Raw genomic sequence first — 27,529 nt, forward strand, 5'->3', positions numbered from 1 at the left:
CTAGGATTCCTTTGATAGTGTCCATGCAAATCAGCCTTCCTGGACAGAAAGCAGAGGGGATATGGTGGAGTCAGAATCTGGAAGGAGAAACAAATATCTGGCAGCCAGTTGATTGGACTATAAATAGCTGAAGCTGAGGGAAGGCTTGCTCCAGCTAGGAAGGTAAGAGCGAGCTTCGGGGCCGGATGGGGCATCAGGATAAATACCATGGGAAGATGGCCTCTTCTTTGTCCATAGTAACTGCAGGCTGCAGATAATGAAACAGCCCTTGGCAAGGGGTCAGTGAACTGCCTTAGTCTCTGGCTGTTGTCCTGAGTGGTGTTTAGGAAACATCTGGACATGGAACAAAGCCATTTCTAGTGGGTCATGGGACAACCTCACACATCTGACAGTTACACAGAGCAAAGCTGCAGAGTGAGATGCAAGAGAAGGTCAGACTCTCATCTCAGGGAACACAACATCTGAACCCTTGTTTATTAATTCAGCAGATATTTATTAGGCACCTATTCTGTATCAAACATTTGGAAAAGACAAAGATAGTGCTCTCGTTAGCTTGTGTGTGAATGCATGCACAAGGCAGGGAGAAGGAAAGGGAGAGAGACAGAGACAGAGTCAGAAAGAGGGAAAGAGGGGGGGGAGAGCCAGAGAGAAGGAGAGAGCCAGAGACAGACAGACAGGTAGAGACAGAAACAGAGAGAGATAGACAGAGACAGAGAAACAGAGAGGGAGAGATAGACACAGAGAGACAGAGAGGGAGAGACAGATATAGCCAGAGACAAAGAAACATAAAGATTAAGAGACAGATAGACAGACAGAGACAGAGAAACAGACATACAGAGAGAAGTAGAGACAGAGAGACAGACAGACAGACAGAGACAAACAGAAGAGACAGAGAGTCAATTTTTTTGTTTGAAAGAAGTAAATCAGGATCGAAGAGATAGCTCAGTCAAAATTTACTTTCCATGCAAGCATGAAGACCTGAGCTCAGATCCCCAACATCTGCGTAAAAAAGCCCAGTGCAATGACATTGTGTAATTCCAGTGTCAGCAGTGGGGCAGGGGAGATACACAAACCATGCAGCTCTCTGGCCAGCCAGTCAGCTGACTTGGTTAGTTCTGGGTTCAGAGAGAGACCCTGTCTCAGAAATCAAGGTGGGAAAAAAAACTGAAAAAGACATTCAACATCAATCTTTGGCTTCTACACACATGTGCGCAATACATGCACTCCTGCATACACATCAATACATGCACACACAAGAGTACATGTACATGTGTGTACACACACACACACACACACACACACAGAGTAAAGCTGAGTGTGGAGGCTGGAGAGATAGCTCAGCAGTTAAGAGCACTGACTGCTCTTCCAGAGGTCCTAAGTTCAATTCTCAGCAACCACATGGTGGCTCACAACCATCTGTAATGGGGTCTGATGCCCTCTTCTGGTGTGTCTGAAGACAGCAACAGTGTACCCACATACATGTAATAAATGAATTTAAAAAATCAGAAAAAAAAAAAGAAGAAAAAGAGTGTGTTGGCATGCACCTGTAATCAGCATTTGGGACCCTAAAGCAGGAATATCAGAAAATCTAAGGCACAAGTACAACCTGATTTACGTAGCAAGACCCTACATAACCAAACCAAAGAACCAAAGTAAGAATTGTGATAATAAAAAAATAAAATAAAATAAAATAAAACATCCAGTGTATCAAGAAGGAATAAGTTGCATGGGAAAATTTTAAATGAGGGGAGTGTGTTAGAGAGTATGAAGTTGAGTTGAGGGACCACCCTTGGAATCTGGCACATCCGTTGGCTCCTGCTGTCAGCTCCCTGAGCACAGTCAGATCATACACCTCCATTATAGTGGGGAAGTGGCTGGCTGTTGGATCGTCAAGTCAGGATGGAATGTGGAAAAAGGGGTTGCCTAGGATTACAGCTTTGCTAGGCTGTAAAGTTGCTGATCCTACCAGAGAGGCTACTTATTCCTCTTACCTTGAACTTTGAAAAAATGGTTTGATTTGGCATATGACCTGTGCACACATGCAGAGGTCAGAGGACAACTTTCAGGGTCATTCTCTCCTTGTACCAGAACTAGAACTAGAACTTAGGTCATCAGGCTGTGCAGCAGGGGCCTTTCCCCTCTGAGCCAACAGTACCTTCAACTTTTGGTGTGTCTTTGATTTAACCAAGTTGTCTTCTTAAAAACTGAACTGGGTTGACCAGTTAAATTAAATTATTCACAAAACTGTTTCTGAGAAGGGCCATACAGAGACTGTGAACATGGCACACAGATCAAAATATCTGCATGAGAACAGCCATGTATACAATCTCCTTTCCACCACAGCGGCCCCAGTAAAGTGCTGGAGGCAAGTGAGGAAGACGTGGAGAAGCTTTGCCCCAGTGGAGAAGCTTTGCCCCGATGGAGAAGCTTTGCCCCAAGGTTGAGGATCATTCTCCAGCAGTGCCAACAGCAGCTGGTGAGTGTGGTCCCTGGAGCCTCTCCCGTGCAGCAGACTGGCCTTGTCTAGTCTCTGTCATGTTTGTCTGGAAGCCAACAAGTCTCTAGTGGGGAGAATGGAAGCAAGGATTTCCCAGGCCTTGGAGAGTCCCAAAATCAACAATGGTGAGTTCAGAATTTCCTGTCCTGTTCCCACTTAGGGGTCTTGCAGCTCTGCTGTCTTACCACACAGGCTTCAGTGTCCCAATGTGTGTGGTCCCAGATGGTTTCCTGTGAACCTGATGCCCTTTTCTATGCTTTAGGCAGCAGAAGCCAATCAATCAATAAATCTTTACATTGTCCATTTGCACTCCCCCTCCCCGCCACAGAGTCATTTTAAATTTGCATATGAATGACCCTAAACTGTCCCTCAGGTTTTGAAAATTATTTGTCAACAGAATCACTTCGTTCATCTCCCAACTGACAGCTTGGATTCCCCTCTCTGCCTAAGTAGATGGTTTGAGGAATTGAGGATTTGGGAAATGGTTATAAGTGCAGGCTCTTCTTGTACTTCTGCCAATATCACTGCATTAAAGAAGGGCTAACATTCCCCATGGCACTTTCTTCCTACTGTTTTAAATACTTGCTTAGTTTTTCCCACAGGAAACTTTACAGTTAAATACCATTCCTCAATCCATCCTTGTTGCTCATCCCCCCAGCGTTTCCCTCGTTAGCATCTATCTTGCTGACTCCTCACTGTGGTACGGAACACTTCCTTTCACATTTGTGTGGTCTGGTCAGGGACAGCTAATTTTCTCATGTGCTCAGTCAATCTGAACACATGGTCTTCTTCAAGATTCCTCTTCACACTTAAGAAGCGTCTCCAAAGACACATTGGATCCATGATTTTAAAATCTTTCCTAGGTTCAAATTCAGTAATTTTCTAAGAGCTCCTGAAGGGCTGGCTGTGCAGGGTAAGCCCCACTAACACCGCAAAGCCAACAACTGTTTGTCAACCCATGGCTATTCTCGACTTCAGCCTGGATCCAGGGCTTCCTGAGTTACAGAGCAATGTTACAGGTGGTGTCTGCTCCTCACGACAAACTCTGCCTTAAGATCAGCATGGAACTCACACATGGAAAGGAGGGCAGGACTCAAGCCTCAAAGCTTGCACAACTGAATCTAAGCTGAGCTCTCTGAGTGGTGAGAACATTTATGCACAATCTTCTGCTGTGCTCAACGTGACCATTTTTTTCCATGACGTTCTGTTGGTGGGTGTCTTAGTCAGGGTTTCTATTCTTGCATAAACATCAGGACCAAGAAGCAAGTTGGGGAGGAAAAGGTTTATTCAACTAACACTTCCACACTGGTGTTCATCACCAAAGGAAGTCAGGACTGGAACTCAAGCAGGTCAGGAAGCAGGAGCTGATGCAGAGGCCATGGAGGGATGTTACTTACTGGCTTGCTTCCCCAGGTTTGCTCAGCTTGCTTTATTATAGAACCCAGGACTACCAGCCCAGGGATGGCACCACCCACAATGGGCCTTTCCACCCTTGATCACTAATTGAGAAAAAGCCTTAGAGCTGGATCTCATGAAGGCATTTCCTCAAGAGAGGTTCCTTTCTCTGTGATAACTCTACCGTATGACAAGTTGATACACAAAACAGCCATAGAGTAGGTGAATGGTTGGTCTAGTGTCTAAAAAATGGCCAACCCAGGACTGGTCAGCCCAAGTATGCATGTGTGTATGCCACAGGCTTTTTGAAGTCTGGGGAAGACTGCATTTGTTGTTAGGCATGGAGGAGAACACTACTGGAGAGGTGGCTGTGGTATCAGATGGAGTATAAAGAGGAAATCAATAACAAGAAACAAACTGAAGCATCTCCAATGGAAAAAGTCGACCAAGAACGGAGGAGCCACTAATGCCTGGTCACCGTTTGTAGGTCATCAAAACTGCTGGGTTTGTGTCCAACCATCTACCTAGAAAATTCAACACATATTTCAGGAAACGTGAAGCCATATGGAAAGATACATCAAGTAGTCTACATCAAAAATAAAGGAGACAGCTGGGCGTGGTGTCACACACCTTTAGTTCCAGTGGAGGTAAGTAGATCTCTGTAAGTTCGAGGACAGCCTCATCTACAGAGTAAGTTCCAAGACAGTCAGGACTCTGTTATACAGAGAAAACACACACACACACCACACACACACATACACACACACACACACACACACACACACACACGGAAACAGAACTTCTCTGACAAGTCAAATTTGAATGAAAAAAGAAAAGATGTATATACATGTAGCAAAATCAAATTACTACCTGTATTATGATGAAATTATACTAAAAATTAAGATGAAGTTATTCTAAAGACCCTTGCCTGGAAACTGTAGGAGTAAGTAGAGAGAGGGTATGAGTTAATAATTTATTCCTTGGATAGTTTAGTGTGCTGAACTCTGCAAAGCTCGTGCACCTACCACTTATTTTGGGGAGACAAATGCTTTTGAGAAACTTCCCTTAGAACTCATTACCACAGCTGTCTGCTCAAACCACAGATTCTGCTTGCTTAGGAAAAAAAAAAGTTTGTTTTTGTTTTTGTTTTTGTTTTTTTGTTTTTTTTTTACAGCTACCTACAACATTTGTTCCTGGAAATGTGCAATGGAAATGTGCCTTAGTGGTCATGGGACTCAGAGACCGTCCTCGGACGGTTATGCAGACAGATATTTCAACACTGTTTTCCAACTTATAAAAGCATCTAAGCAGTTGTGTGTTAGGATCACGCTTTTTTTCCCCCAAAATTCATTTTCAGTGACGTGAATAACTGAACTCTCCACTCTCCGCGTGCCAGCTTCGCTCTCCAATAGCCAGTATTTCTGTGACAGAAATACTGACAGCAATATGGGAGATATCCTAAGATTTATGAAAATTCATTTCCGTTGGATCTGAAGTTAAGAGTGAGGAAGTTTGCGAGAAGCAGGTGCTGCTGTCAGCGATGTCAGCCATGGAGGTACAGCTCTGTGTTGTCACCAGCGGCCTGACATCGTCCTCTGCCTGAGGTAATGCCAGGTCCTCAGCTTTACAAGGGAAGAGAAGCTCAAAGCAGAGCTGACATCCTATTTTAATTTTTAATTGATCTATTTTACTTAGCAATGCCATGCACGCATATGATATACTCTGACTACTTTCTCCCCCTCCACGCCTTCTTCCCTTGCTCCCAATGCCGCCATCAGTACCCCCATCTCTCCCAGTCTCTCCTTACATCAAGGCGTGTGGTTTAGCTTTGTGATTTAGTCTCACCAGGGTCGGCATCATGACCCTTGGACTGGAACTATCATCAGGGAGCACAGAGCTGAGGGCAATGACCCCCAGCTCTTCCCAGCTCCCCCTCCGCTCCCTCCCCACTCACCTCCCCCACCTCCCCATCATGCCTGGCTGTTGAGAGACAGAATCTTATGCAGACTCAGCACAGGTGTTAAAGCTGCTGTGAGTTCCCCTGCTCAAAATGGCTTTGCCTTTCCCAGGTGACCTCCCCACATCTCTGGCATTTACATTCTTTCTTCCACCTCTTTTGTCCTGTTCCCTGAGCCTTAGAGACCCTACTATAAATATCTAACGCAGGCCTGGCACTTGTCCTCCACTTGCTCTCAGGCCTTGCGTCTACAGTCTACGTTCGTCACCATCCACTGGACAGAGGGGCTTTTCTGATTAAGGCAGACAGTAGCATTTTTGCTACGGATATAACACAAATATTACAGGACTATAGCAATACCAATACTGTGGTGCTGGAGCAGTCAGACACACAGAAAAACAGGAAGGAATAGAAGACCCAGACTCAAATCGATGCAACGGCAGCCACCACAGTTTTGACAAAGTCTCCAAAAATACACAATCTGGGAAAGATAGGATCTTCAACAAATGGTCCTGGGAAAATGGAATGTTCATGTGTAGAAGGAACTTAACTCCTATTCCACACTTAGTATAACTCTAAATGGACCAGTGACTTCAACACAGAACCTGAACCTGAGACGTTCTTACAAGAGAGGGTAGGATTCATTACAGCACACACACGGCACACGGCACACACACATTCAGCATACATACACAGCACACACACAGCACACGGCACACAGCATACAAATACAGCATACAGCACACACACACATACAGCACACACACACACAGCACACACACATTCAGCATGCATACACAGCACACACACAGCACACGGCACACAGCATACAAACACAGCATACAGCACACACAGCACACACACATACAGCACACATACATAGCACACACACACACAGCATACAGCACACACACACACACACAGCACATGGCACACAGCATATATACACACAGCATACAGCGCACACACACAACATACAGCACACACATATACACACATACACAGCACACACACAACATACAGCACACATACAGCATACACAGTACACACACAGCACATAACATACAGCACACACAGCACACAACATACAGCACACATACACAGCACACACACACAGCACACACACAGTGCACGCACACAAACACACAGCATGCACAGCACACACACAGCATACAGGACACACAGTACACATAGCACACATACATAGCACACACAAAACATACAGCACACACACACAGCACACACACAACATACAGCACACACACACAGCACATACACAGCATACACACACAACACACACACACAGCACACACACACAGCACACAACATACAGCACCACACACAGCACAGACACACACAGCATACACAGCACACACACAGCACACAACATACAGCACACATACACAGCACACATGCACAGCACACACACAGAGCATACACACAGCATACAGCACACAAAGCACACATAGCACACACATACCACAGCACACACACACACACCACAGCACATAGCACAGTACACACAACACACAGCATAGAGCATACAGTGAGAACTCGGATCAGGAAATATAGCTAACGGTTGACCAATGTGACCTCATGAACCTGAAAGGCTTCTGTCCACAAAGGAAACAGACAGTTCGGAAGAGGCAGCCTGCAGGACAGAAATGCTTTGTCTGGGAAGACATTTAGCATAGATTTATAAGCACCAAGATTAAGAGAAAGGAAGCCCTTGGGAAGAACCTACCCCCCCCCGAAAACATTAGTGTGCACTTCTCAAAGAGGATGTGCACGTACGAGTCCTAACAGTGGCTGCATGTGGGATGCTGGAGACTTTCTGGGATTTTATTGTTCAGCCAGTCTCAAGGGGATTCCTACCCCATAGCATACCTGCATCTCTCCTCTTTATGACACCCAAGATGAATAAAGGCTACAGAGACTCTTCCGATGGGATCACAATCCAATAAAGTAAAACCAGGAACTGCTAGAACTTCACGTGTAGGTTAGGATGAGTCCTTTCACTACAAATGGGGTTCAGGTGCCAGGTCTAAAAGATCATTAGAAGGTAGATCGGCCTTCCGTGGCTGTTGTGTTGGAAGTCTTGGTTCTTGGTGGAGTCTGTAGTGAGACCTCCCATCCTTCCCATGGTTCGCCTGTCTGTCTAGCTACCTCACTAATTAAGCTCACCTTGTTCTGTTTTATTTTTCTGTTTACTTTAAAAATATATTCTCCCATCCATGTTAGCATTCTATTGATGGTGTCCTTGTTCAGGCCGTGGGTTGGCAGCCATGTCAGTAAGACTCCAGGCAAACTAAAAAACACTGAGAGAGACAGAGAGAAAGAGAGTGGGGGAGAAGGACAGGGGGAGAGGATGGGAGGGGGGCGGGAAAGGGGAGGGGAGGGGGAAGAGAGAGAGAATGTCTCCTCCAAGGAAGAGCACACAACCTGGCTATCTATAGCCAAATATTCAACCCTGAAAACATACATGCAAGGAACATTATGCCAACTAACCAGGTTGTATTTAGGATTACATAGATATGAAATTATATAATATATGTGAAATTAAAGAAAAAACCATGAATCTGAAAGAGACATGTGGAGGGGGAACACATGGAACGATTTGGAGGGGGGGAAAGGAAGGTGGAAATGGCATAATTATTTTATGATTTCAAAAATACAAAATCTCAATTCATTAACAGAACAATGTAGTTGCAAATATCACACTAAACAGTATAAAATTATTTTTAGGTATGAAAATAAGTAATGATTGGTAATTCCATGAAGTTCAAATTTACTTCCTTAAACAACAATTGCAGGAAAAAATTCTAACCCCAAACTAAATCTCACTAAAAGAATTAAAAATTAGTGGGCTGACAACGTGAATTCCATCCCTGGAGTTCACGTGGCAAAAGGAAAGAACCAGCTTCCATAAATAGTCCTCTTACCTTCATATATGTCCTATAGCACACACTCACACACACACTCACACACTCACACACATACTCATACACACTCTCACACATGCACACACACTCACATGCACACTCACACACACTCACATGTACACTCACAAGCACACACACACACAAGCTCACACACACATGCACACACACACATGCAAACACACTCACATACTCACAAGCACACACACTCCAAACATGCACACACAAGCACACATATATGCCTACACACACACACACACACACACATACATGTATATACACATACACCTACACACACAAACACATGCACTTACATACAAGCATGCACAGAAATAAATAAAAGTTACCTAGGAACACAAGACAACTGGAAGCCGTTTGTTTAGCCGTGGGCTGGGATGAGTGTGCTTCAAGAGGACAGGGGAATCCCTAAGAGTTGACCAAGTAGATGATCTCACCAAGGCAGACCCTTAGTGATCGAATCACTAAGCTAAGGCAGATTTCTGCAGAAAAGTACTTAGGCCCCTGAAAGAGCATCACTGTGTGAGCTAAAACAGACACTGCAACTTCTGTTACAGCCTCCTCTCTTGTTTTACAGAGTTTTTCATCTTAGAGATTCAACAAAGATGAACAGCATCTCACAAGAAATCCATCCCCACGTCTCACCCTGTCCATTTTCTACCACGCAACTAGTAACCAAACATGGGCCAGCCTACCCGTGAGACTGGGTGAGGTCAGGTGTCACGGCCGTGACTTTCTGTTCTCTTTCTAGTCAGACTTCTGTCTCAAGAACTCACCTGCATGGGCACATCTTTAAGGGAACTTCCCGTTACTTGAATTTGTTATTGGGTCACATTGTGGAAGTTGGTGATGACCCACGGTGACTTCTGTGCAGCCCCTTCAGAACCTTGCAGTTGTCATTTCACCTCCGAGTTATAAGGCCCATGGAGGTGCTCTCAGGCCTTTATTCCCATTGGTCCCTTTCTGGAATGTCCTCTCCTTCTCTCCTCCTCTGCCACCTGAGGAGTGACAGTTCATCCGAGTCCCAACTTCTGATCCACTCAGGAGGAAATGGATTTTCTCATGAGCATGCTATTTGTCTTGGTTTGAAGTTTGATTGTCTACAACTCTTGGTTTGTTTTCAATCACAGAGCCAATGAAGTTAAAAAAAAAAATTCAAAACTGTGTCAACCATTAAAACAAAGGGAAATCAATTTCAATATCGTCTGTTAGTAATGTCCTGCATTTGTGGCAATGAAAATAATATCCAAAGCTGTATTACAAAAGAGGATGTAAATAATCTCGTCTGTGTACTAAAATATGTGTGAATTGTGTGTAATAGAAGCTTGACAGCACAGGCGTGGAAAGCATTTGAAAGGGGGCCCATCTGTTTTTCTAGGAAGTGGGATTGGGTGTGTTGGAAAGATTAGGGACTTTCACAATATTAATCGTTTCTTCGCCGCTTGATTTTCTTTTAGAACGAATCCTTTGTTTAAGCAAGTAAACAGACCCATCTCCCACTGTGTATTGGAAATCTCTAGTTCATTCGAGGTCAGCTATGTTCCCTTTAGAAAGTGTTTGTCATACTACACAGTGGCCTCTTGAAGGCCAAATGCAGTCATCGAATTAGGAATTAGCGTTAAGAACTGGAGGTTGGCAGATTTTTACTCTTGGTTTGTTTTTTTTTTGTTGTTGTTGTTTTGTTTGTTTTTCTTGGAAACAAAACGATGCTCAAGAAAAACTCACAAAATGTAAAAAGTTACAACCTGTGACTTCATTGCAATAAGGAAGAAGTGGCCATTTGCCAGCATAGTGCCCTTTTATCAGGAGAAAACTGGCCCTTTGACCCAGTCTTTATGCCTCCCTCTCCCGATAACTCCCTTTCTAACACCTTCCCTCCTGGGTTGAAAGTGGGTATTGGGCTCATGGTTTCAGCTCATCATAGCAAGCAGAGCCTGGGAGAGACAGCTCGGCTATGGTTGATGGGAGCACGTTTTAGAGGTTGTGGTAAACCAGGAAGCAGAGTCTGGGTGTAACCTCAAAGAATGACCCCCAAGTCCCCCATTCTAAATGTCCTACAGCCTCTCACCAACTAGTGAACAAACACTTAAAACCTGAGCCACTTGGGGATGTCTCCATTCCAACCTCAACACCCTGGCATTTTCTGGCTTACTAGTCTACCTTATAACTCTTAATCTTCTTCATTTTTTATTAATGTGTGTATGGTGTATTTGTGAACACACATACGGGGAGCTACCCCAAAGACAAGAAGAGGGTGTGGATCCCCTGGCTCTGGAGTGACAGGTGGCTGTGAGTTGACCTTCATGGGTGCTAGGAATCTCACTCCGGTAGTATTCTTTTAAAATACTGTATGTTTTTGTCTCATTTTTCTTTAAGAGTATTTAGCTATGTTAAGCTAAAAAGTCTATTGAACTAATTGGACAGTGCAGCAGATAATAAGACCCTATATTTTATTTCTGACTTTTCATTTCCATGTGTGTCCATGAACTAAGATACTAACTAATCAGCCATTCCCAAAAACCTTAGGTTCATCTACACTTTCCAATTGCATGCGGTATTCTCATTTTAACTGTTCTTGGTATACATGAAGAAAGAGGCAAAACCTGGTTGAAGTGTCATTTTACAATTGTTGTTGACTGTAGATTGACCATCAGACCATCTGCACTCGCTTCACACTTAATTAGAAAGTATCGCTGCCAGGCCACGGCATAGTCAAAGCAAAGTCTTCCTAAAGGGAAAGATGGAAATTATAAATTCTCCTGCATATGGGTCATGTCTGGACCACCTTAACTTTTGACGTTGCTGTGACTTCCAGAAGGACAATAGCTTATGGTATTTCTGTTTTTGCTTGGGGGAAGTTGAATCAGCCTGTGTATCACTTCCTTCCGAATGCTATTAATCCAGAGTGGAGTGTCGGAAGGAATACAGATCATCTTTTGTAAACAAGTTTATTCTGGTCTGTGCATGTAAAGCCTCAGACACTAAAAAGAAGTGCCCGGGCGTGATTTTCCCTTCCTTTATATTTGTCTCATGTACTTTATTTCTAATCCACTGATATTGAAGGACTTACTGACTGCCATTTACTAACCAAGATATTCCTCACAGGAAGGCCTCCCCACTGGCTTTCTTTTATGAAAAAGTTGAGCCACACACTTTGAATGAAGGACTTAGAATGACAAGAATCTGATGACAATAATGGCTAAGGGAAAACACCAGGCTACCTCCTATCAGAAGGCCGTCCTTCACTTAAGAGCATTTAATGGTGTCACTTCTGCAGTATTGAAGAAACAACAAAGGTTGCCGAGAGTAGAATGTATATGTAAGTGTGTATATATGATGTTCGTGTATGCGTACCAATATACACATACATACACTAACCCAGATTCTAAGCAGGAAGTAGCTCTTATCACCAAAGGACTTCCACATCCCTGTCCTATGAGGTCAGAGCAGGATGCTGATCGAAGATAGTGCAGCTGACAGAAAGAACAGAGGCAAGACCTCACTCAAAGAAACTTGCAAAGCCAAGGAAAGAAACAAACTGTGTCCTTTTGACATTCATGCAAAGAGACAACATTGCAGAGCAGAGAGAGAGTGTGCCTTCTACACCACAGTCCTTGGTGTGACCGGATGATCCGAGGACAGTCACCGTGCTGAGGCTTCTGTTTCATTTTCAACTCTTGAAAAATTGACAGAAGCTAGGCATGGTGGTAAATGCCTGCAAGCCTAACAAATTCATAACTGCAAATGATTATCATGGCTAAATTTATTTTTATGTGTCTATATGTGTGTTGGAATGAGTGTAGGTGAACCATGTATGTGCAGGAGCTCTCTGAGGCCAGAAGAAGTCATTGGCTTATCTAGAATTGAAGTTACAAGCCTGTGAGCCACCGTGTGGGCTCTGGAAACTATGCAGGTGGATTACAAGAGCAGCCAGTGCTCTGAACCACTAAAGCTACCTCTCCAGTATCCACATTTAACATGTTTATGGTAAAGTATTTAACATCTACTCTCTTATACTTCTCAAGGTACGCCTCCACTAACCATAGCTTCCTTGCCATACCATCTCTGGAATTTTATGTGTGAGGACATTCATCCTCCACCCAATGCTCCCCCTCCCCCATCTACCCCTCCCCCCCAACTATCCTTGGTTTCTCCATCATTCTAGTCTATCATACATCATCAGGAAGGCACAAGTCAAAATTCATCAACCTTACCCCAGTTAGAATGGTTGTCATCAGAAAAACAAAAGACAAGCAGTATTGGGAAGTTGTGCATACCTGTGTATGCACGATAGGAGATACCTGCACACGGTTGGTGGGGATGTAAACTAACCATTCATACAAAACAGTATGGTGGTTCCTTGAAGGGCTAAAACTAGAATCCCACGTGATCTATCAATGGGACTACTAAATGTAGATGTTAACCCCTCCTCTTGACTGTCACAGATACTGCTGCCATGAGCACAGGGGTGTCGTTGTCTTTACAGTATACTGCTACTCAGCCTAAGAAGCAATAGTGCGTAGTTGACATTGCCAACACCTGAGACTGCACAGATGAATCGGGGAAGACAACACAGAGAGAACTCAACACGATCTCATTGCTATGTGGAACTTAGAGGGGTGAGCTCAACATTTTGAACTTCGAGCAACAGCATTTTAAAAGTTCATTCCTCATGAAATTAACCCTATAGCACTTTTGGAGACCCTTCATCTCAAGTTTTGTCAGGGCATATATCTAACCTTATGGATCTTTTGCATATATGTTGTAGTTTCCAGTTCTGCATTTTTGTGAAACTTCTGCGAGTGTGAGAGTGTGTATCTGGGCATCTACATGCATTTCTTGTGCTTTTCGTTGGCTCTTTTTCTTCAGTTTGCTTGTTTGTTTTGTTTTATCTTATTTTATTATTACTTTTAAATGATTGCTTATTTTCTAGTGTGTGTGTAAGAGAGAGACAGACAGACAAACAGACAAATACACACAGAGAGAGAGATGAAAGAGAGAGAGAGAGAGAGAGAGATTTACATGGGAGAGGATATAGAGAGGGTCTGGAATGAGCTGGTAGGGAAACCATAATCAGAATATACTCTATGAAAAAATATTTTTTCAATAAAAAATAAAATAAAGCAAAGAGCCATATATTTGTAATACCTTACTTGGTATTCATAAAAATTAAATGAATAATTTCAGTTAAAAAAAAAAACCTCTGTTCCTAGGGTAGAATGGCAGGAAGAGAACTAGTTGAAGCTGTCTAAAAAAGGACCTTTCTCCTACCCATGCAGATTAAAGGGTCTCCCTAGATTCTTTGTTACCATAGAAAGGTCATAGAGAATCCAACTGTACAACATTTAAAGACATGTTTATGTATATAGGAGTATGTATAATGTATATGTGTGTGTGTGTGTGTGTATACTTATATGTGAAATTGCATGTCTAATAAGTAGGAAGTAATTGTTTTTAAAACAATTTTTATTAGCTATTTTCTTCATTTACATTTCAAATGTTATCCCAAAAGTCCCCTATACCCTCCCTCCCCCGAGCTCCCCAACCCACCCACTCCCGCTTCCTGGCCCTGGCATTCCTCTGTATTGGGCATATAATCTTTGCAAGACCAAGGGCCTCTACTCCCAATGATGGCCGACTAGGCCATCTTCTGATACATATGCAGCTAGAGACACGAGCTCTGGGGGGTACTGGTTAGTTCATATTGTTGCTCCTCCTATAGGGTTCCAGACCCCTTTAGGTCCTTGGGTACCTTCTCTAGCTCCTCCACTGGGGGCCCTGTGTTCCATCCAATAGATAACTATGAGCATCCACTTCTGTATTTGCCAGGCACTGGCATAGCCTCACAAGAGACAGCTATATCAGGGTCATGTCAACAAAATCTTGCTGGCATATGCAATAGTGTCTGTGTTTGGTGGCTGATTATGGGATGGATCCCCGGATATGGCAGCCTCTGGATGGTTCTTCTTTCCACCTCAGCTCCGCACTTTGTCTCTGTAACTCCTTCCATGGGTATTTTGTTCCCCGTTCTAAGGAGGAACGAAGTAGCCACACTTTGGTCTTCCTTCTTCTTGAGTTTCATGTGTTTTGCAAATTGTATCTTGGGTATTCTAAGTTTCTGGGCTTATATCCACTTATCAGTGAGTGCATATCATGTGAGTTCTTTTGTGATGGGGTTACGTCACTCAGGATGATAGCCTCCAGATCCATCCATTTGCCTAAGAATTTCATAAAGTCATTGTTTTCAATAGCTGAGTAGTATTCCATTGTGTAAATGTACCACAATTTCTGTATCCATTCCTCTGTTGAGGGACATCTAGGTTCTTTCCAGCTTCTGGTTATTATAAATAAGGCTGCTATGAACATAGTGGAGCAGATGTTCTTATTACATGTTGGAACATCATATGGGTATATGCCCATATGATGTTCCAACATGTATTGCTGGATCCTCCAGTAGTACTATGTCCAATTTTTGAGTAACCGCCAGACTGATTTCCAAAGTGGTTGTACAAGCTTGCAATCCCACCAGCAATGGAGGAGTGTTCCTCTTTCTTCATATCCTCACCAGCATCTGCTGTCACCTGAATTTTTGATCTTAGCCATTCTGACTGGTGTGAGGTGGAATCTCAGGGTTGTTTTGATGTGTATTTCCCTGATGATTAAGGATGTTGAACATTTTTTCAGGTGCTTCTCATCCATTTGGTGTTCCTCAGTTGAGAATTCTTTGTTTAGCTCTGTGCCCCATTTTTTAATGGGATTATTTGATTTTCTGGAGTCCAGCTTCTTGAGTTCTTTGTATATATTGGATATTCATCCCCTATTGGATTTAGGATTGGTAAAGATCCTTTCCCAATCTGTTGGAGGCCTTTTTGTCTTATTGACAGTGTCTTTTCCCTTACAGAAGCTATGAAAATTTATAAGGTCCCATTTGTTGATTCTCAATCTTACAGCACAAGCCATTGCTGTTCTGTTCAGGAATTTTTCCCCTGTGCCCATATCTTTGAGACTTTTCCCCACTTTAAGTTTCAGTGACTCTGTTTTTATGTAGATTTCCTTGATCCACTTAAACTTGAGCTTTGTACAAAGAGATAAGAATGCATCAATTCACATTCTTCTACATGATAACCACCAGGTGTGCCAGTACCATTTGTTGAAAATGTTGTCTTTTCCCCACTGGTTTGTTTTAGCTCCCTTGTCAAAGATCAAGTTACCATAGGTGTGTGGGTTCATTTCTGGGTCTTCAATTCTATTCCATTGATCTACCTGTCTGTCATTGTACCAGTACCATGCAGTTTTTATGACAATTGCTCTGTAGTACAGCTTGAGGTCAGGCATGGTGATTCCACCAGAGGTTCTTTTATTGTTGAGAATAGTTTTTGCTATCCTAGGATTTTTGTTATTCCAAATGAATTTGCAAATTGCCCTTTCTAACTCTGTGAAGAATTGAGTTGGAATTTTGATGGGGATTGCATTGAATCTGTAGATTGCTTTCGGCAAGATATTAATTTTTACTATATTAATTCTGCCAATCCATGAGCATGGTAGATCTTTTCATCTTCTGAGATCTTCTTTGATTTCTTTCTTCAGAGACTTGAAGTTGGAATGTTTACAACTAAGTCTTGTGCATATAACTACACCTACCATAAGTCCTGAACATAGATGCCTTGGTGTACCCAGAGGACAGCACTTCACATTCACTTCCTGTCTTAGGGTTTTATTGCTGTGAAGAGACACCATGACAAAGGCAAACATTTAATTGGGGCCAACTTACACTATTAGAGATTCCATCCATTATCATGTCTGGAAGCATTGCAGTGTCTGGGCAGTCATGGTTCTGGAAGAGCAGAGTGTTCTATGTCTTGATCCACAGGCGGCAGCAGGAGACTAGTTTCTGTAGGTAGCCAGCAGGAGGGTCTCTTCCACACTGGGCAGAGCTTGAGCATAGGACCTCAAAGCCCATACCCACAATGGCACACTTCCTCCAACAAGGACACATCTATTACAACAAGGACATGCCTCCTAATAGTGTCACTCCCTGTGGGTCAAGCATCATGACACATGAGTCAATTGTGCCCAAACTTATTCAAACCACCCCACTTCCCTATCTTCCTACCCATTTGCCATGCTCCTAAGTCTTGAAGAGTGTGATACAGATGTTCACTTAGAATAGAACACTTCAAAGTTACTTGTCCTCTATACTTTGACCTGACATGACTCAGAATTAACTGGAATCCACTTCTGAAGAATCTTCTCTGATCACTGTGAGAACAGCATAAATCTATAGGCATAAACACAAGTATTTAGATGATAACTTGACACCATATCCATTTAACAACACTACAATAGAATCACACACACACACACACACACACACACACACATACACACACACACACACACACACACACACACACACGGGACCTATGACCTCTCTATCCATTGTTTTTTGGCCCAATTTGTAGTAAAAATCTGATAGTTGTATAAGAGGAAGGAGAGACCAGAAAAGTCACCTATGGATCTTCTATATGATGTCTTATCCTTATCCTACCTCAGGATTCTACCAGCAGGAAGGCCAGTATCATACATGGCTCCCAATCCTTCAAAATGAAGTGAAACAAGACTGTTTATTTTTATCAAGTCACCCAGCCTTGGCTATTTTCTTATAATAATGCAAACCAAATAAACACATAAAGACACACAGTAAGGTTTCAGTGTCTACTGCACTATAACTCATCCCCTGTGGTGCAAGAAAGATGAAGGAGGCTAGAGGAGTTCCCTATAGGACTTTCAGTATTGATAGTCTATACCCTGAGTAGGGACATCATGACCACAGCTAACTACTGAGATCCTAAATACAGCTAGTGGGACCTGAGAACTGAGCTTCAAACATAATCTCCTAATATACACTACACAAGGACCACGTAGGGTCCTAACAACATGAAAACTGAAAGAATTACCAAAAAAGAAGAAAAGCCAAAAATAGAATTTGAAATAAGTCATAAAATCTATTCAAGTAAACCCAGGAAGAACTCACAGAAAGCAATGGTTCAATTCAAACCATTCATTCACATAAATGTATCTTTAACATTTCTATGATTATACTTATTAAATACAAAGCACTCACATGAATAATTTTGAGCTATGTGAATAATTTTGAAAATATTATAATCATTATTCAGATCAGTTAAAATTATTGATCTTATAAACTCAAAGGCTTTATTCATGCTAGATTAACAAAGATTAAATAGAAGTAATTGTTTTTAAGCACAAAATATTCAACTAAATAACATGAAGGTATAAGATAAAATTTTAATACAAAAATAATCATGAAGAGTGCACAGGGGTCCGCCCGGCCCGACAGGTTTGTGCCTCAGGCCCCGGCGGCGGGAGTCTCCTTGGCTCCAGGACTCCGCAGAGGGCAGGCTGCACGGGTGAAGGTGTGGAATACAGAGGCCAGCCGTTTCTGAGGCAGGCGAGAGCCAGAGACCTTCTGAGGCGGCGCCATCTTCGGCTCCAGACAACCGGCCACCTTCCTGGCCAAAGCAACACAGCTTCTGGGAAAGATCCTGTTTTGGGCCTTCATCTTCAGCCAGGAGGAGGTCCAAGCACCAGATAACTGTGTACCTTCCGTGAAAGAGGAGAGCTTGCCTACAGAGACTGCTCTGACCACTGAAACTCAGAGGAGAGAGCTTGTCTCCCACGCCTGCTGATTAAGGGTAACAAAATCAACAGAGGAACAATCTCTTAACAAAGACAACTATAACAACTAACTCCAGAGATTGCCAGATGTCGAAAGGTAAACGTAAGAATCCTACTAACAGGAACCAAGACCACTCACCATCATCAGAACCCAGCACTCCCACTTCGCCCAGTCCAGGACATCCTAACACACCTGAAAAGGTAGACCTGGATTTAAAAGCATTTCTCATGATGATGGTAGAGGACATAAAGAAGGAATTTAATAACTCACTTAAAGAAATACAGGAGAACACTGCTAAAGAGTTACAAGTCCTTAAAGAAAAACAGGAAAACACAACCAAACAGGTAGAAGTCCTTATAGAAAAACAGGAAAACACATCCAAACAGGTGATAGAAATGAACAAAACCATACTAGACCTAAAAAGGGAAGTAGACACAATAAAGAAAACCCAAAGTGAGGCAACGCTGGAGATAGAAACCTAGGAAAGAAATCTGGAACCATAGATGCCAGCATCAGCAACAGAATACAAGAGATGGAAGAGAGAATCTCAGGTGCAGAAGAGTCCATAGAGAACATCGGCACAAAAATCAAAGAAAATGGAAAATGCAAAAAGATCCTAACTCAAAACATCCAGGAAATCCAGGACACAATGAGAAGACCAAACCTACGCATAATAGGAGTGGATGAGAATGAAGATTTTCAACTCAAAGGACCAGCAAACATCTTCAACAAAATTATTGAAGAAAACTTCCCAAATCTAAAGAAAGAGATGCCCATGAACATACAAGAAGCCTACAGAACTCCAAATAGACTGGACCAGAAAAGAAATTCCTCCCAACACATAATAATCAGAACATCAAATGCACTAAATAAAGATAGAATACTAAAAGCAGTAAGGGAAAAAGGTCAAGTAACATATAAAGGCAAGCCTATCAGAATTACACCAGATTTTTCACCAGAGACTATGAAAGCCAGAAGAGCCTGGACAGATGTTATACAGACACTAAGAGAACACAAATTCCAGCCCAGACTACTATACCCAGCCAAACTCTCAATTACCATAGATGGAGAAACCAAAGTATTCCACGACAAAACTAAATTCACCCATTATCTCTCCATGAATCCAGCCCTTCAAAGGATAATAACAGAAAAAAACCAATACAAGGACGGGAACCACGCCCTAGAAAAAACAAGAAGATAATCCCACAACAAAACTAAAAGAAGACAGCCACAAGAACAGAATGCCAACTTTAACAACAAAAATAACAGGAAGCAACAATTACTTTTCCTTAATATCTCTTAATATCAATGGTCTCAACTCCCCAATAAAAAGACATAGACTAACAGACTGGCTACACAAACAGGACCCAACATTCTGCTGCTTACAGGAAACTCATCTCAGGGAAAAAGACAGACACTACCTCAGAGTGAAAGGCTGGAAAACAATTTTCCAAGCAAATGGTCTGAAGAAACAAGCTGGAGTAGCCATTTTAATATTGGATAAAATCGACTTCCAACCCAAAGTTATTAAAAAAGACAAGGAAGGACACTTCATACTCATCAAAGGTAAAATCCTCCAAGAGGAACTCTCAATTCTGAATATCTACACTCCAAATGCAAGGGCAGCCACATTCATTAAAGACACTTTAGTAAAGCTCAAAGCACACATTGCACCTCACACAATAATAGTGGGAGACTTCAACACACCACTTTCATCAATGGACAGATCGTGGAAACAGAAACTAAACAGGGACACAGTGAAACTAACAGAAGTTATGAAAGAAATGGACCTGACAGATATCTACAGAACATTTTATCCTAAAACAAAAGGATATACCTTCTTCTCAGCACCTCACGGGACCTTCTCCAAAATTGACCATATAATTGGTCACAAAACAGGCCACAATAGATACAAAAATATTGAAATTGTCCCATGTATCCTATCAGACCACCATGGCCTAAGACTGATCTTCAATAACAACATAAATAATGGAAAGCCAACATTCACGTGGAAACTGAACAATACTCTTCTCAATGATACCTTGGTCAAGGAAGGAATAAAGAAAGAAATTAAAGACTTTTTTAGAGTTTAATGAAAATGAATCCACAACGTACCCAAATCTATGGGACACAATGAAAGCATTTCTAAGAGGGAAACTCATAGCTCTGAGTGCCTCCAAGAAGAAACGGGAGAGAGCACATACTAGCAGCTTGACAACACATCTAAAAGCTCTAGAAAATAAGGAAGCAAATTCACCCAAGAGGAGTAGACTGCAGGAAATAATTAAACTCAGGGGTGAAATCAACCAAGTGGAAACAAGAAGAACTATTCAAAGAATTAACCAAACGAAGAGTTGGTTCTTTGAGAAAATCAACAAGATAGATAAACCTTAGCTAGACTCACTAGAGGGCACAGGGACAAAATCCTAATTAACAAAATCAGAAATGAAAAGGGAGACATAACAACAGATCCTGAAGAAATCCAAAACACCATCAGATCCTTCTACAAAAGGCTATACTCAACAAAACTGGAAAACCTGGACGAAATGGACAAATTTCTGGACAGATACCAGGTACCAAAGTTGAATCAGGATCAAGTTGACCATCTAAACAGTCCCATATCCCCTAAAGAAATAGAAGCAGTTATTAATAGTCTCCCAGCCAAAAAAAGCCCAGGACCAGACGGGTTTAGTGCAGAGTTCTATCAGACCTTCAAAGAAGATCTAATTCCAGTTCTGCACAAACTATTTCACAAAATAGAAGTAGAAGGTACTCTACCCAACTCATTTTATGAAGCCACTATTACTCTGATACCTAAACCACAGAAAGATCCAACAAAGATAGAGAACTTCAGACCAATTTCTCTTATGAATATCAATGCAAAAATCCTCAATAAAATTTCGCTAACTGAATCCAAGAACACATTAAAGCAATCATCCATCCTGACCAAGTAGGTTTTATTCCAGGGATGCAGGGATGGTTTAATATACGAAAATCCATCAATGTAATCCATTATATAAACAAACTCAAAGACAAAAACCACATGATCATCTCGTTAGATGCAGAAAAAGCATTTGACAAGATCCAACACCCACTCATGATAAAAGTTTTGGAAAGATCAAGAATTCAAGGCCCATGCCTAAACATGATAAAAGCAATCTACAGCAAACCAGTAGCCAACATCAAAGTAAATGGAGAGAAGCTGGAAGCAATCCCACTAAAATCAGGGACTAGACAAGGCTGCCCACTTTCTCCCTACCTTTTCAACATAGTACTTGAAGTATTAGCCAGAGCAATTCGACAACAAAAGGAGATCAAGGGGATACAAATTGGAAAAGAGGAAGTCAAAATATCACTTTTTGCAGATGATATGATAGTATATATAAGTGACCCTAAAAATTCTACCAGAGAACTCCTAAACCTGATAAACAGCTTCGGTGAAGTAGCTGGATATAAAATAAACTCAAACAAGTCAATGGACTTTCTCTATACAAAGAATAAACAGACTGAGAAAGAAATTAGGGAAACAACACCCTTCTCAATAGTCACAAATAATATAAAATATCTTGGTGTGACTCTAACTAAGGAAGTGAAAGATCTGTATGATAAAAACTTCAAATCTCTGAAGAAAGAAATTAAAGAAGATCTCAGAAGATGGAAAGATCTCCCATGCTCCTGGATTGGCAGGATCAACATTGTAAAAATGGCTATCTTGCCAAAAGCAATCTACAGATTCAATGCAATCCCCATCAAAATTCCAACTCAATTCTTTAACGAATTAGAAGGAGCAATTTGCAAATTCATCTGGAATAACAAAAACCTAGGATAGCAAAAAGTCTTCTCAAGGATAAAAGAACCTCTGGTGGAATCACCATGCCTGACCTAAAGCTTTACTACAGAGCAATTGCGATAAAAACTGCATGTTACTGGTATAGAGACAGACAAGTAAACCAATGGAATAGAATTGAAGACCCAGAAATGAACCCACACACCTATGGTCACTTGATCTTCGACGAGCTAAAACCATCCAGTGGAAGAAAGACAGCATTTTCAACAATTGGTGCTGGCACAACTGGTTGTTATCATGTAGAAGAATGCGAATCGATCCATACTTATCTCCTTGTACTAAGGTCAAATCTAAGTGGACCAAGGAACTTCACATAAAACAAGAGACACTGAAACTTATAGAGGAGAAAGTGGGGAAAAGCCTTGAAGATATGGGCACAGGGGAAAAATTCCTGAACAGAACAGCAATGGCTTGTACTGTAAGATCGAGAATTGACAAATGGGACGTAATGAAACTCCAAAATTTCTGCAAGGCAAAAGACACTGTCAGTAAGACAAAAAGACCACCAACAGATTGGGAAAGGATCTTTACCTATCCTAAATCAGATAGGGGACTAATATCCAACATATATAAAGAACTCAAGAAGGTGGACTTCAGAAAATCAAATAACCCCATTAAAAATGGGGCTCAGAAATGAACAAAGAATTCCCACCTGAGGAATACCGAATGGCAGAGAAACACCTGAAAAAATGTTCAACATCCTTAATCATCAGGGAAATGCAAATCAAAACAACCCTGAGATTCCACCTCACACCAGTCAGAATGGCTAAGATCAAAAATTCAGGTGAAAGCAGATGCTGTTGAGGATGTGGAGAAAGAGGAACGCTCCTCCATTGTTGGTGGGATTGCAGGCTTGTACAACCACTCTGGAAATCAGTCTGGCGGTTCCTCAGAAAATTGGACATAGTACTACTGGAGGATCCAGCAATACCTCTCCTGGGCATATATCCAGAAGATGTCCCAACTGGTAAGAAGGACACATGCTCCACTATGTTCATAGTAGCCTTATTTATAATAGCCAGAAGCTGGAAAGAACCCAGATGCCCCTCAAAAGAGGAATGGATACAGAAAATGTGGTACATCTACACAATGGAGTACTACTCAGCTATTAACAAGAATGAATTTATGAAATTCCTAGCCAAATGGATGGACCTGGAGGGCATCATCCTGAGTGAGGTAACACATTCACAAAGGAACTCACACAATATTTACTCACTGATAAGTGGATATTAGCCCCAAACCTAGGATACCCAAGATATAAGATACAATTTGCTAAACTCATGAAACTCAAGAAGAATGAAGACTGAAGTGTGGACACTATGCCCCTCCTTAGATTTGGGAACAAAACACTCATGAAAGGAGTTACAGAGACAACGTTTGGAGCTGAGATGAAAGGATGGACCATGTAGAGACTGCCATATCCAGGGATCTACTTCATAATCAGCATCCAAACGCTGACACCATTGCATACACTAGCAAGATTTTATTGAAAGGACCCAGATGTAGCTGTCTCTTGTGAGACTATGCCGGGGCCTAGCAAACACAGAAGTGGATGCTCACAGTCAGCTAATGGATGGATCACAGGGCTCCCAATGGAGGAGCTAGAGAAAGTAGCCAAGGAGCTAAAGGGATCTGCAACCCTATAGGTGGAACAACATTATGAACTAACCAGTACCCCGGAGCTCTTGACTCTAGCTGCATATATATCAAAAGATGGCCTAGTCGGCCATCACTGGAAAGAAAGGCCCATTGGACTTGCAAACTTTATATGCCCCAGTACAGGGGAATGCCAGGGCCTAAAAGGGGGAGTCGGTGGGTAGGGGATTGGGGGTGGGTGGGTATGGGGGACTTTTGGTATAGCGTTGGAAATGTAAATGAGCTAAATACCTAATAAAAAAATGGAAAAAAAATAATCATAAAAAGCTTCCAAATCTTATCAAAAGTAAATTTATCAATGTAAACATAAAACAAAAAAAAGGAAGATGTGCGAGAGACCGAATCAAGTAGGAAGGAGAAAAAGTTCAGCTGAGGAAAGAACAAGAATGAGATAAAATAAGAAAACAAACCTTCATCCCTCCATTTGTTTGTTTGTTTGTTTGTTTGTTTGTTTGAGACAGGATCTTACCATATAGCCCTGACTGTCCTGGAACTCACTATGTAGGCCAGGCTAGTCTCAAACTGTCTGAGTTCCAACTATCTCTGCCTCCCTAGTGCTGGAATTAAAAGTGTGTGCCACCATACCAATCTTAATCCATAAATTTAAAGCTGTTTGCATTTGAGAAAACCGCGAAGGACTCCTTAGAAACTGAGATGCATTGTTGCTTTTGAAAAATCCCAAGAAAGATGGTATGAAGAAATGCAATATGGAGACATCTAAACAAAATGATTTACAGTTCCTATGAACCAGCTGTAACTTGGAAGCCACCATGATCAAATACAATCTTCATCTGTGTAGGTAACCGGAACTGCCCACCAAAAACAGGAATTCTACCTGTATGGTGTGATGGCTACTTTGAATTGTCAACTTGATACAACCTAGAATCATCTGAGGAATGATTCTCAATAAGTTATTGTATAGACTGGAGAGAATGATCTTGATTGCATTAATTGAGGTGGGAGGAATTGCCCATTATGGGTGGCACCATTCCCTATGCAGGAGATCCTGGAGTGGAATAGAGGAGGTGAGCTGGACACTGGCATTCACCTTCCCTCTCTGCTTCTTTGCTGTAGCTACTGCTCTGCTGCCTTACACGCCAGCTTTCGGGATGGACGATAACCTGGAATTGAGAGCCGAATAAATGCTTTCTCTCTTGTAACCTTTGTCACAATATTTTATCATAGCAACAGGACAATATATTAAGACATGAAAACTCAGACATGATCAAACACCGGATCTGGTTGAACATGTACTACTAACATTACTAAAAACTATATAGTAACACTCAATTTTGTTGTGAGAATTCGTAATATGCTTGGGCCTAAAGTGGGAAAAGAAGTCCCTTCAGTCCTGAGATAATAAAAGACTTCCGTATCAACCTTGAAAAATCAAAGCTTGAAGGAAATTTACAACAAATCTAGTCCCTCATGTATTGAGAAATGATTTTAAATTGTGTCAAACTTTATTGTATAAAAAGGAATCCTTGGCATGTATAGTGTGGATGATCAATAAACCAATCAATAAACCGACAGTTTGTTTTCTTGTACTTCTGCAAATTAAGAGAATTCACTAAACCATTACTAAGGCCCAAAGGTTGAGGCAGTATGAGCGTATATTAAAGAAATTCAGAATAAAATCCAGGCCACACTGTCATTTAGAGGCAGATACTGCAGGTCTTATAAATTACTTCCAATTGCACAAGATAGTGTGTTTCTATTACCTGTTGACTGATTCATCCATATTCTACCCCAGGCTCTTTCTTTGGTCACCATCATCTGTTTGATATTAAGGATGTTTTTAATATATGATCTGACAACTTCCTAACAAAACAATTTAAAAGATGGATAAAATAAAAACAAAAACCAATAACTATCATCTTAAAGATACGACAAGCTGAGAAGAAAGTAAGAAATCCAAATCATCAGACTAAAACTAAAACGGAAGCCAGAACAGGCACAGTGAATCAAAGGTGAAGATGTGTTTGCCCTGAACTTGAGCCTGATGTTCAATGTCTTATAGGGTTAGAGGAGGCCAGGAAGAGCCAGTATCCAGGTAAGATGCGATTTAATAGGAAGCTCTTCCATGAACTCTTGACCCTAATGCTTAAATCCACAGGGAAATATCCATGCTCTCCATCTCTTCCAGAGGACAGTAAAGGTAAGGACTGTCTGGAACCACTATGTTTAAGGAGAAAAGTCTGAGAATTGGTGGACACACACTACCCTTTGTGAATCTACAATCTCAATTTATATAATCTATGCCTTTAAACATGTCAAATTAGGGCTCAATGGTTAAGAGCCCTTGCTGCTCTTCTGTAGGACCCAAGTTCAGTTCCCAGTGCCCCACCTCATGAGGCTTACCTATCTTCAGCTCCAGGGTATCTGATGCTATCTTCTGCCCTTGAGGGCACACACATACATGTGACACAGACATTCAAGACAATACACATAAATAAAAATACATGTATTTTTACATGTCACTCAAAAGTGTGATCCCAGATTGATAGTAGTACTGGTTACATAGAAAATGAAATATTCCTCCATTATAAAGCAGGTAAGTAAGACATCCAAAGAGAAATAATGAAACTGAAAGTGAGAGGAAAAAAATGAGTCCAGGAAGAGAAAAGAGTACCTTTGTAGAAAAAGAATAGAGAAAATTGGAAATTATTGTATTAAGTGAAGTAACCAAGATTCAGAAAGACAAAGATGGTGTGCTTTCTTATATAAATATTAGGTGTGTGTGTGTGTGTGTGTGTGTGTGTGTGTGTGTGTGTGAAGCTAGGGAGGGGATCATGAAATGGCTCAAAGAGGTCTTAAAGTATGAAGTGAGGAGAGTAATGGAATACGCATAGCATGAAGGCCATGTAGGGGCTACCAGCAGGAAGTAGGCAGAGAGCTGAGGTGGGGGTGAGGAAGGTCAACAGAAACAAAGTATCCTTAGACACATCTTCAAGAAACCCATGACTTTGTGTTCTTTCTGACTTTGTGTTCTTTCTTTCTTTAATTAAAAGACTAAAGGAAAATCCTGAAGAGAGAGTAACAAGATTTAAGAACCAGGGAAGCAATAAGCAAGGTGAACAGAGTGCACAAGAGACAGAAGGAACTGGCAGAGCGGTTAAAGAGAGCAGCTAAGAGTTTATAGTCTACACCAGTAGCTCTGAAACTTCCTAATGCTGTGGTCCTCTAGTACAGCCCCTCGTGTTGTGGTGATCCCACCCATAAAATTATTTTCATTGCTACTTCATAACTGTAATTTTGTTACCGTTATGAATTGAAATGTAAATATCTGTTTTCCAATGGTCTTTGACAACCCCTTGAAAGTGATGTTTGACAACCCCCTCCAAAGGGTCAAAAATACCATTTGTAAACAGAGCTGAGACAATGCAAGAGAATATCTTATTGTATACAGCAAAATAAAAACCAGCAGCATATCATATGTGTTTCCATGAAAATAAACTAGAGATCCCCACAGAGCAGAGTCAGAGCTTCTCAAGAGCTACGGGTGCTTTGCTCATGTCCC

General features: G+C 41.6%; 1 long non-coding RNA gene across 1 annotated transcript; it reads left to right on the top strand.

Annotated features, from left to right (window-relative positions):
- Positions 1–69: 69 nt before the first annotated feature.
- Positions 70–27,185, top strand: Gm41251. The gene is made up of 3 exons (XR_874978.1): positions 70–162; positions 2,344–2,622; positions 27,021–27,185. It is a non-coding gene; the product is annotated as a predicted gene, 41251 (long non-coding RNA).
- The last annotated feature ends 344 nt before the right edge of the window (positions 27,186–27,529 follow it).

Source organism: Mus musculus, chromosome 14 (genome assembly GCF_000001635.26).
Source record: "Mus musculus strain C57BL/6J chromosome 14, GRCm38.p6 C57BL/6J".
Taxonomy (NCBI): Eukaryota; Metazoa; Chordata; class Mammalia; order Rodentia; family Muridae; genus Mus; species Mus musculus.